The 12,211-nt window shown below is 47.2% G+C and overlaps 1 protein-coding gene across 4 annotated transcripts in view; it reads left to right on the top strand.

Annotated features, from left to right (window-relative positions):
* Positions 1–606: 606 nt before the first annotated feature.
* The window catches only part of Hecw2 (HECT, C2 and WW domain containing E3 ubiquitin protein ligase 2), a 363,598-nt gene continuing 351,993 nt past the window's right edge, over positions 607–12,211 (top strand). Inside the window, exons 1-2 of one of the 4 annotated variants that reach the window (XM_036173109.1) lie at positions 1,170–1,603; positions 1,770–2,005. The gene's annotated coding sequence lies outside the window, so the exon portion shown is untranslated. Of the gene's footprint in view, positions 788–913; positions 1,137–1,169; positions 1,604–1,769; positions 2,006–12,211 lie in introns of those variants that run through there. The other 3 variants (XM_036173112.1, XM_036173110.1, XM_036173111.1) reach the window with 3 other exon arrangements.

Here is a 12,211-nt window from a genome sequence, read left to right as displayed (position 1 = left end):
GGTGAGGGACCGGATAGGAACCACTGTTACTAGAAAAGGAGAGTTGGGGAGATACATAATACTCAACACAGACATTCAAAAAGTATGCATATCCATTACTCGGGGTAAGGAAGTATTGTTTTCCTTCCTGCATAAATATAGTTCAAGTAGCTCTTTCCCATGTCTATATAGGCACCATGTAAGTGCTGCAGGGGCACAGTCTTATATTTCAGCATTACAATTATTTTTTTTTTCTAAAATGAGACTGACTCAGAGAAGATGCCACTGAAGAAATACATGAAAAGCACCAAAATCTACATAGCAAAACTGAGTTTTTAGTGTCCTCCCTAAGCCAAGTGCGATTTTAATACATTTTTCATTTTGACCCCACCCTGTGTGTGTGTGTGTGTGAGATCTATGTGTTACTGTCTTGCCCTTACAGGTGGGGAAACTGAGGCATGACGCCGCCGACTCAGCTTTCGGGTAGAATTTAGAAACAGACTTGTCTCCATGACCTCAGCGGGTCCCCTCCATCCTTCGCGAAGCCTCTAGGAACGCTCCTGTCCTTGGCTCCGCAGCCTAACAGCAGCAGCAGCAGCAGCAGCAGCAGCACCCGCCCAGCTCTCTCTGGAGCGCCGTCCTGAGGGAGGTCCCGTGGTCGGGAATCTGGCCGCTTCACCCGGGCTCAGCTCAGTCAAGCTCCGGGGGGTCCCCGACGTGCAGGCGGCCCCCCCTTTGTCCAGCGCCCCCAGCGCGCTGCGAGCAGATGCAGCCCGGGCATCGAGCGGACAGGGCGGCGCGGGTGGAGGTGAGCAAGCCGGCCGGGGACCCGTGGCGACGCGGGGGAGGCGGGCGTCGGCGAGGGGACGCGGGCGGCTGGTGCGCGGCGGCTCGCGGGCGACGCCTGGAGAGCGAGCGGAACGGGCGCCCGGGGGCCCCCCGAGCGCGGGGAGACTTGGCTCCGCGCGTCCCCGCCGCCGCCGCCGCCGCTGACTCGACACAATCGGCGGGTCGCGCGGCGTAACCGCGGGTGGGCGGCGGCGCACGGAGCCGCCTCGGGAGCGCCGAGGGTCGGGTTGCGGCATGCCAGGGAGGATGCGGGCTCCAAGGCGAGCCGGGGACGGTCGCTGAGACGCTCGCCGGTCCCCGGGAGCCGGGTAAGCTCCGTAGCCGCGGCCGCCGCAGCCCGGGAGCTGCCAGCTCGCTCGCCTGCCTGGCCGGCCGGCCGCCTTCCTCCGCGGCGCGCACGGGCGGCTCGCGCGCGCGGCGACTGCGGGGCGCGCTCCCGCCTCGGCCGGGTCCCCACCCGCAGCCCGCCCGCCTGCCAGCCCGCCCGCCCGCCGGCCCAGGTGAGTGCGCGGCCCGTGCCCCGCGCTCGCACCGCCGGTAGCTAGCGGGCGGCGGCTTTGTCTGGCTCCCTCGCGCCCGGGAGCGGGTCAGTCATTCATTTGACATTCTGCTCCCGAAGCGCCCGCGGACCGGCAGCGGGCGCCGGACGCGCCTGCTGATTCGGTGATTTCCCCAGGAGCTGGGACTTGGGGGCTCCTGTGAGCATCACTCGGAAGGAGAGGAGGAGAAGGAGGAGGAGGAGGAGGCTTCGTTTGCTTTCTCTTTGGAATGTGTGGTGAGCATCTTCTGCTGGAGCTTGGGGCCTGGAGGAAACCCGGGCTGCAGATTTAGACGTAGACGTTTGGGAGGACGTACAGCTGCAGAGGTCTGGCTCCTTATGCCTGGTCTTCTTCTCCGTGAGCGGCGCTCAGCTGCTTTTCGTTTATTATGATTAATTTTAGGGACACCGTCACTGGCACAGTTATTTCTTTTCGAGTTGGGAGTCTTTGGAGTCAGCACAGAGAGCTCGCGAATAGAGTTAAAGAAAAGGGTTCAGTCAATAATAAACTTGGAAAAGGACAGCGTCGGTGATCGTGTGGACAGAGGTGAACGAGAGGCAAACTTCACCGCGGCCTTTAGCCTTTGTGGATAAGATTTCTGCTTTGCTCTTCTTGAGTCATGCAAACTCGGAATTCTTGTACGTATGTCTTTGCCAAAATGCACAACTTGTTTTTGTTTCTTTTTTTTGAATAGTTGTGTGTGTGTGTGTGTGTGTGTGTGTACTTTGTCATTTAGTAGAAAAATTGAGTAATCAGTAGTTTTTTTTTATTAGAAATTGCGAAATTTGGTGCATTTGTTTGCCTTGTAAATATGATTTTCTTTTTACTGACTCTCCTATTCCCTGAAGGGCTCATTTCTTCTATTGCCTAGAGAGTCAGTCAGTCTCTCTCTTTCCCTCCCCCCAACAGATGGCTTTATGTGCCAAGAGGTTATCTTTAAAATGTCAGTCACTTTACTTACAAACAAAGCAAGCTTAGTTCTGAAGTTTGCCTCTGGAGTTATGAGGGCCAGTGTCCTCATCTGAGGGGGGATGTCTTTAATGGTGTCAAGATCTGGGTGTTGCTTATCCGTTTGGTCATCAGAAGATTCCTGCAGGGGTTGTTTATATAGCGTGGGACAGATGGTGCCCCTAGCAGACAGGAGGAGCCAGGCAGAAAGGGGCATTGTACACTTAGAAATTGTCTGCTGTATTATTGCAAGAAGCAGCAGAGTGAGGCCAAAGGCAAGAAAGTCATAATTTTGACCTCTTAAAGGGGACATTTGTTATCCAGCAACCTACATGATTTCTTTCTTTTCCATGTCTAAAAACTCATCATTGAATTGTTTGTTTTATTACTACATTGGCATAGGTAAGGCAGTTTAAACAGTTACGGCAACACAGATGGATGCCTTTGAACTTGGGGGAAATAGTCCCACTTCTCCTGGTCCTGCCTGTATTTGGTGCCTTGGATTCACAATGTCTCCAAGCTGCAAGGACTTTAGTGTCATCTGCATCCGTTTGAATTGGTTTCTTTTATATCTCCTTGGCAGGTGGTTTCCTGACCTCCACCTTTGCCCCCAAACTCTCAACTATGGGCATTATTTTACCTCCACAAGGATGTACCTGTCCCTAGACATTTGCTGCACTGTGACACCCATCATAGGTTGGGGTGCCCCTTGGCAGTGTGTCTTTGTGAAGCATTATGATGTCAGTGAGGAACTCGGAAGTCTCATTCTGAACATTTGATAATCCAGCTGTAGGCTTTCTGCTTTTGTAGATTTCATGCTCTGGATTGCAGCTCGATCAAGCACCGGTTTTTGTTTGTTATGAATGTGAGGGAAAATATTTTAGCAAATTGATTTTTTTTTTTTTTTTAACCAGCCACGAGACTAAACTTCATGATCAAATAGCGTTTGGCTGAGTTGTACAAGAGACTTGAAATAAAGAGCTGGACTCTGAAGAGCTTGGGCCGTGTGCTCTAAGGAGGAAAACATTCATTCTTATCCTTTTCAGAATCTTTTTGCCACTGACACTGACCTCAGCAAATGAAAAAGAAACCCAAGTTGTTACTGTATTTGAGGACAGATACAATGGCTTGCTTTCTTGGAGAATGTTTTGCAGGAGGGATGACTTTGGCCCTGCTTGGTGTTGAATGTACTCTGTTATCAATGCAATCATCTGATATCTTAAATCCTCGCCTCTCAGTCTGTGCCCGATATCTGTGTCCTCATGGGTGGCCATCCATGCTGTGAATTGTTCCTTTAAAAGAAAATACGCTCCTGCCTTGGGCTTGCACCGGACCTGGCCTGTTGTAGTGCTCAGTAGTGAACTGCTACCTGCTTAATCCTGGGTGGGAGGAGGTGGTGGGGGAGTGGAGGTGGGAGGTTGGGGGCTTGAGGGGGTGGAGGAGGTGGTGGTGGGGATGGGGTAGTTCAGCATGGTGTGTTGGATAGGAACTAGCAGCCTAAGACACTTTGTTGTTTCTAGGCCTCAGCGTGAAGTTTAGTTGCTCCAGCAGGGGCAGGGTCGCTTCTCCAGGCCCGGGAAGCTGCCCCAGGATGTGAATGATAGGAAGGAGAGATTAGAAGGGTAACCAGACCTTCTGGTTGGCCTGCGATGGGGGCCATTTGGTTACTACCAACTTACCCCCACTTTTAAAAGTTTCCTGGTTCGGGTGATAAATTATATGATCGCTCTGGAAAGGAAGGCGTCTTGGTGATATTCACCAGCCCTCTCTTGCCCTCAGCTTTCCTTTCCTTCTCGTTTTTCTTGTCTTCTCTCTTCTTTCCTTCCTTTGTTTGAGACAGGGTCTCATTATGTAGCCTAGCTTGGCCTTGAATCCAAGGTCCTCTTGTTTTAGCCTCCCAAATACTGGGATTGTTGGTGGGTACCACTGTGCTTAGCTGACACCAGGTTTTGAGCTTGCTTAATGTCAATCTTTTACTTCTTAAATATTCAGTAAGGAAATAAGACAGTTGAACCTGAAGAAGATACAAAAGAAAAAGACGTAATAGGGGAAATAAAAGAATGAGACCCATTTTCGCATGTGGAGAGAAGGTGTGCCAAGTCCTGAAGAGTCTGTCGTGGTTCAAAGCCCTGTTACTGTCTTCAAGACAACGAGTTACCTCTTGCCTTTATTTAAGGCTGACTCAAATTGGATGACTCCCGCCATGTGGGAGGACAGTTGCTCCAAACCTTGATTGTAGATTGAGTGTTTACGTGGCGCTTGCACACATGAATGCCTGTTCCACCATCTAGTGTTAGACACGGTTCTTGGACATTTACTGAGAGTCCAGAACACAAATGCTTCTGTATAGTCTTGACTCCACATTCTTGTAGTTTCCTCGGATAAGAGGGGAGCTTTTGTTTTCTGTACTCTGTTCTGTTTCCAGTGGGATTTGGGTCCCAGCTTTTCACAGGGAACACATGAGAAAATAAAATAGACGGCCTGTGCAAATTTTCATTGTGCAAGTAACCTGATGAGGGTTTGGGCTTTGTATATATGAAGTTTTTGGCCCCCGAGTCCATGACTTTTGCTGGAACATGTGTCTTTCTAACAGTTCACTTGTAGTGCTAGCCAGGAGGTGTTACTTATGGTGGTCTCCTTTTCAGCACTCAGTCCTCCAAAGTCCATAACAGCTTGGTCAGCATATCTGAATTAAGAATAAAGTTTATGTATCGCCTTTATAAATATGATGACTAAGTAATTTTTTTCCAGTCAAGGACATGTTTGTGAGTAGAATGTGGTACTAACTGGAAAGGGCATCAAGCTAACCAACTGAACTAGCTCGGATTTCTAAGTTACATTGCTTGTTGCTATGATCAAATATCTGACTTAGAGAAGGAAGGCTTTATTATGTTTATAGTTAAAGGGAATAGAGTCCATCATGTCAGGGAAGATGGAATTTCTGAGGTGGTTGGTTACATTGTATCCACAGCCAGGAATCAGAAACTAATGAATAACTCTGTTCATCTGGCTTTCTCTATATTCAGTCTGGGACCCCAGCCCACGGGGATTGTTTATCTATATTTAGAGTGAGTTTTTCCCATATCACTTAAGCCCATTGAGAAAGTCCCTTCCAGATGTGACCTGAGATTCATTTCCATGATGATTTTAACATCCAAGTAAGTAAGTTTACAGTCAAGATTAAACATTACACCAGGGAAACCAGCATGTATGGCCATCCTAATTATGATCCAAGACATGAACTTGGGGAGCTGGAGAGATGGCTCAGCAGTTAAGAGTACCTACTGTTCTTGCAGATTATAGGTTTGGCCCCCAGCACCCAATCAGGGGGCTCACAACCAGTTACAGGGGATACTGCATCATCTTCTGGCTTCCATAGGCAAATTTACACATGTGGTGTGCACAAACACAGGCAAGCACATGTACATACGTATGTATAAAGAGAATAACTAAATCTGAAAAAAAAAAAAGGTCAACTTTGGGATTTTAGGTGGCTTTGGTTGGCCTGGAACTCGAGGTCATCTAAGTGCATACACGTCTCCACCTGGATTTCAGATTGCTAGCTTTTTTTTTTTTCGAGGTAGGGTTTCTCTGTGTAGCTTTGCGCTTTCCTGGAACTCGCTTTGTAGACCAGGCTGGCCTCGAACTCACAGAGATCTGCCTGGCTCTGCCTCCCGAGTGCTGGGATTTAAGGTGTGCACCACCAATGCCCGGCTCCTAGCTTTTATATAAAGAATATTCACCTTAGTTTCTTCTGGATTTGTTCAACTTGTGTGTTTATGTGTGTGCTTGCATATGTTAACAATATTTATAGTTATGACTAGTGTGTGGATAAGACAAACCACTAAGAAGCCGTGGTCATTAGAAAATTGCATATTTAATTTCTTCCATGGATTGGCTTTTAAACTAATTCTCAGCATTTAGTCTTTCCAAATTTTAAATCAATTTCTGATCTTGTCTGGTCTTAACACCATTTGTTGCTATAATGTTTTTGCTTAAAAATTCGATAGCCTACAATGTTCTGTTTTAAGTCTTAAAGAAAGACCCATCCACAGATTGATGGTTATCGGGGAAAAGGAAGAATTCCACTTGTTCACTTACTCATTCAACTGGGTTTTTATGAGTTAGTGTCTGGTGTTGGTGCTGGCTGTATACCAGAGAATAAAACATTGAATGCCAACCATGTGGACTCAAATTAAAAAGAAAATGATGTAGCACGGCAGACTGGCAAACGTGGTCGAGTGTGCTGCGTGGAGAAGTGACCCCAAACAGAGACTTGAAAGGAAGTCCCAGTGTGCCGGCAGCATGTTCAGGGGAGTGGATACCAGTGCCAATATACATGCGAATCTCTGTGCTTTAGAACGAGGGAATCTGTGTAGTGCATATGGAAATATGACGAAGTATATATACTTACGTATTTACAAAATGGAGAGAATTGTGGGTCGAGGAAAGGGCCAGTCCAAACGTTTGTTCTGTTGGGTGATCTGTATTTGGAAGTGTTCAGAGATCCACAAGGAGACTGGTATGATGCTCCGTAGATACCTGGGAGGAGGGGATTGGGGTCAGCAGTGAGGTCAGAGAAGTAACGTGGTGTGGTGGGGCTTGTGTAGGGCCTTGAGATAGGAGAGTCATGATTTCAGCAGGCATTCTATTATATCTTCTTTAAAAATATTTTTTAACATTTTTTAAAATTGCATATGTATGAATCTCTTGCCAGCATGTATGTCTGTGCACCACATGTGTGCTGTGCCTATGGAGGCCAGAAAAGGGGATCAGATCCCATAAGACTGGAGTTATAGATGGTTGTGAGACACCGTGTGGGTGCTTGGAATCGAACCCAGGTCCTCTGGAAGATCAACCATGCCTCTTAACTGCTGCAGAGCCATCTCTCCAGTCCCCTATTATATTTTTGTGAGACTCAAAATATAAAGAAGACTATCAATCAGTATATATAACCTATATTTTGTTAATGGTCCATTCATGTTTAATATATATTCTATGTTATTTGTTTAGTTTTTACTTATTAAAGTGTGCTTTTCAATTTCTATCTCTCCCACTTTCGTGTATGTGTGTGCGCGGCGCGCATGTGTGTGTGTGTAGGTTGAAACTGAACTCAGGACTTCATGCATGTTAGGGGAGCAAAGTACCATTGAACTACATTCCAAGCCCCTACTATTACTATTATTAAGTTGTATTTCTGTTACATAAAATTTAGCCAGTCATTTAAAAATGGTCCACAGACAGAAGTGTAACCAACAGCAATGAAAATAACAGGTTGAGCATACCCAATTTGAACTCTGAAATCCAAAATGCTCTAAATCTGAAGTCTTTTGAGTACCACGTGATTCCTCAAGTGGAAAGTTCTGTACCATGAAGTGGTATTGAACCTGTATTGATTTAAGTGCAGTGGTCCAGTGTGCCATCAGCATGTTTAGGGAAATGGATCTCAATGCAAAATATAAATGTGAATCTATGCATTAGAACGAGGGAATCTGTGCAGTGCATATGGCAATATGACAATACAACTTTTTTTTTTTTCAAGACAGGGTTTCTCTGTGTAGTTTTGGTGCCTGTCCTGGAACTCGCTCTGTAGACCAGGCTGGCCTCAGACTCACAGAGATCTGCCTGACTCTGCCTCCCGAGTGCTGGGATTAAAGGCGTGCACCACCACCGCCCAGCTACAAAGCAACTTTTTAGTAGGTTCACCATCCATTCATTCCTGATCTCCGTTGGGAGCAAATCCTTAATCAATGCCTGTTATGAAACTGTGCCCAATAGTGGCGTGAAGCCATGGATGTTCTTGTATCGTTTTCAAACAAAGCACAGTGGCTTCTCTGTCACCCCATTGAGGTTTTCCAGGACAATCCATAATAATGCTTCTCTTACCAGTTCCATGTGTTATATTACTAAGGGCAGGTCAGAGACGGTAGCTCTGCTAGTCTACTAAAGGACTCTTATGCTGAAAACAAGTATGGGCATCTTATTGAAGAGACACTTGGAAGACCAGCTGGGGAGCTAAAGACAGACATTCTCCTTAGAAACCAGAAGTTTTGAACAGGATTTCTTTGTGGAATGTTACGGTTGGCTGCTGGACCACATTACTGGATTGGAGTGTGGAAGAGCGAGGGCCGTCAAGTTCACGATAGCAGACATTCCGCTTTGTGCTTGGGTGAAACAGCGTGTCACGTGAGCATGAATCGGCTTTTGGCATTAGTTCATTGAGGAGTGCTTGGTGAGGCTTTGTGACTTACCGCTGAAAACTTGTTCTACAATGGATGAGATTTTCATTCTGGTTAGCCACCACTTATGAGATTAGAAAAGATGCTTCAGAGGGGACTGGCAGAGCACCGGTTTAGATACATACAAGAATGTGGTGGTGGTGGTGGTGTGGTGGTGTGGTGGTGGTGTGGTGGTGTGGTGGTGGTGGTGTGGTGGTGGTGGTGGTGGTGGTGGTGGTGGTGGTGGTGTGGTGGTGGTGTGGTGGTGTGGTGGTGGTGGTGGTGGTGGTGGTGTGGTGGTGGTGGTGGTGGTGGTGGTGGTGTGGTGGTGGTGGTGGTGTGGTGGTGGTGTGGTGGTGGTGTGGTGGTGGTGTGGTGGTGTGGTGGTGGTGGTGGTGGTGGTGGTGGTGGTGGTGGGTGGTGGTGGGTGTGGTGGTGGTGGTGTGTGGTGGTGGTGGTGGTGGTGGTGGTGTGGTGGTGGTGGTGGTGGTGGTGTGTGTGTGGTGTGGTGGTGGTGGTGGTGGTGTGGTGATGGTGGTGGTGGTGGTGGTGGTGGTGGTGGTGGTGGTGGTGGTGGTGGTGGTGTGTATGCACTCGCCCCATGGTGCACCTGTGGAGGTCAGGGAACAACTCTGTGGTGTGAGCTCTCTCCTTTCACCTCTATGTGCATCCCAGAGAGCAAACAGGTCGCCGTGTTTGCATGTCAAGCATCTTTACATCTTTACCCTCTAACCCATCTTGCTGACCAAAGAATGTGAAGGCTTTATGAGGGAACATCATAGCTAGAAGCCAACCTCGTGCTACCAGTTCCCAAGGACCATGCAGCACTTTCTCATCCTGAGGACACGCTGAAACTAAGCATGGAGATTGTGGTTACAGCCAAATTGTGCTCCCCGGACTGAGGCTGTACTGAGCCAACTGAGGGGCAGTGAGTATAGATACTTCTCCGTGCTGATGTACACTGGCTTACCAGATGCTTACATGGTATTTTATCTGCAGAGTCAGGTATGTGTGTATTGAGAAAGTCTTCATCATGATATTGCTGCCGACTGACTGCCATCCTATCCAGTGGCTCATCTCAGTAACATACTTTGCTCTCAGTAAACCATGGCAAGGGCGGGAAAAGCGGGGGATTGCTAACTAAAACAGCATACCACAAGCTTCCACGTGGATTTCTTTACTAGTGTGGAAGGTCCACATGACCCCGAAGGGTCAGGGAAGTAATACTTTCAGGCACGAATGGTCTTTCAAGTAGTACACCATAGTTTTCAGTGATTCACTGAAGAATAGGCACTCAGACAAACAGCGTGGGACCAGCAGATTGGAAAAGGACACTTGATACTGGATAGCATGTGGAGAACCGTGGTAGTGGGAGGAACCCAAGCGGTAGCTTACTAGGTGGGTGGGAGGCACGTAGAAACTGGGCAGTGTGTGACCAATGAGCAGGACCTTCCTTAGGCTTTTGCCTTCTGCTTTGCTTCAGAGAAATGGACTTGGTGCCAAGGATTTCAGGATGTGGTCTGTGTTGCTCTTGGCCTCACCTGCATGTGAGTGATGAATGATTCCCAGTGGTCTTCCTGTGGTGCTAGATTTTCTCTGTGTGTGCCTCCATTCTTTCTTCCTTCATTTTCCTTCATCATTTCCCTCCCCGGCTTCCTCCGTTAAGCCTGGAGTTGGCATCCTTAAGCTAGAAAAGATATCCCAAGCCCTGTATTATCATGTTTGCCAGGTGCTATCCAGGGCAAGCCAGCAAAGAGCTTCCGGGAGGGAAATTGTGTGCTTCCCACAGCTTACCTGCTCCAGCCAACAGGTAATGCACACGTTGATATTTAACCCCGACTCTTAGGAGGGTGCATTTCTTCTCCTCCCTCCTTGGGCTTTAGTAGAGATGGAGTCATGGCCCTTGGTCTAATGACTTTTTTGTAGGGATGATTATTAGTTAGCGCTAGGCCAAAACTATTTATTTTTCTTCATTGAACACACGTTGCAACTCTTTTATGGGCTAGGCTCTGTGCTATGTGTGAAATGGGCAGCAGAGACAAGAACAAGCAGCATGCACTCATAATGCACGTGTGACGACATGGAGCATTTTAGTAGAATATAACGCACAACCAAGACCTCTTTGATGGAGTGGCTGGATCAACCTGAAGTCGTATTCATCACTCACTGCATGAGAGGGAGGAGGGGAGCTTTGACAGGTTTCGGAGAAGAATCAGGATGGTTGAGGATAGAACAAAAATAAGGTCTGTGAGAGCTGAGGACCAGGGATGCAGAGGATGGCAGGGCCTGTCCAAGGGAGCGAGCAGGTGTCTCTTTGTGTTTGCTTGTATAGACTTTCACACGTCCACAGTCTTTCCATATGAAGGGGCGTGACTGGGGTGACTCAGGTAAAAGTGATATGTTAGAGGAAAATGGAAGTTTTTGTCTGGCAGTTGAGGGAAAGCTGGAAAGGACCCTGGAGACATCCTGTGTAGCCTTTCTGCAAATGCTCTCCAGGGTTTGTTAAGGGTGCTCACCAGGTTCTCAAGAGATTAGTCCCATGCCTGCTTTACCCAGGATTCTTTTGGTGGGTCTCCTTCCATCTCATGAACACTCCAGACTCAGGTCTTGCTCAGTACTTCTGCCACAGGAAAGACCCAGAATGTCCATCAGTCCTACTTACTCTCATGCCTCCAATCGCCTTTTGATACACAATTGAAAACTAATGGTTCTCATCCCCCCCCCCCCCCCCCCCCCAGCATTCTGGACAAATTCCTTCTCTCTTTCCTGAAGACATACTTAGAAGTCTATTCTTTGGGAGGGTGGGGGTGAGGTGAGTATCCCTGTGAGGGGAATGAGTGTAGTTTGTCACATTCCTCTTTGATATTGATATTTTCCTTCTTGGCTCTATTATTTTCATTAATCTACTAGCAATTAAGATTTAGTCATTTTGCTGCTTTGGAGAGTTGTTACTCATTAGTCTTGTTGTTGTCTAGATTTGTAATCATTGTGAACATATGGAAGTCTAGCCAGTGCTCTGTATAATGCCCAGTATTGATCACATAGAGAATATACAATAGTCAATGCCTAAGCTAAAGGAACCATCTGTTTCTTCTTTGTGGATCTTTATAAAAAGGCAACTATTTATGTAAATGAGATGTTAACTTGGCACGGAATGCTAAAAGGTGAGCATTTTTGTATTTTGAAATCGACAGAATGTGACTTGGAGGTCTAAGTTATTTACATAACTTTCTCTCAGAAACCTTCCATCAGCGACCTCTTGACACCTTGCTGTTGGCGGCGGCTCCCAGCTTGCAGCATCTGCATCACTCTTAGGCTTTCTGCCAGACCTGCTGCATTAGAATCTGCACCTCGCACACATGGAATTTTTCCTTTACTTATTAAATATATGTGTAAATTGTATAAAACACACAATTGTACATATCATGGGGTAACATGTTTTGGTCAGTAAAGTTAAACATGCCTATTTCCTCAAACATAGATCTTTTTGAAAGTTTTTAAAAAGTCATGTTTTGAGAATTTTGTATGTGAATACATTGTACTTACAACGTTCCCACACCTCCTGTCTTCCTTTCCAGTTCTTCCTGTGACCCCTGCTACATTCTCTTCCCAAATTCATGACTTCTTCTATAATTACAGACAGACAGACACCCACACACATGCACACACACACTGTGT

This window comes from Onychomys torridus, chromosome 23 (assembly GCF_903995425.1).
Source record: "Onychomys torridus chromosome 23, mOncTor1.1, whole genome shotgun sequence".
NCBI classification, from domain to species: Eukaryota; Metazoa; Chordata; class Mammalia; order Rodentia; family Cricetidae; genus Onychomys; species Onychomys torridus.
Note: the sequence above shows the minus strand (reverse complement) of the source record. Positions and strands in the feature narration are given on the sequence as shown.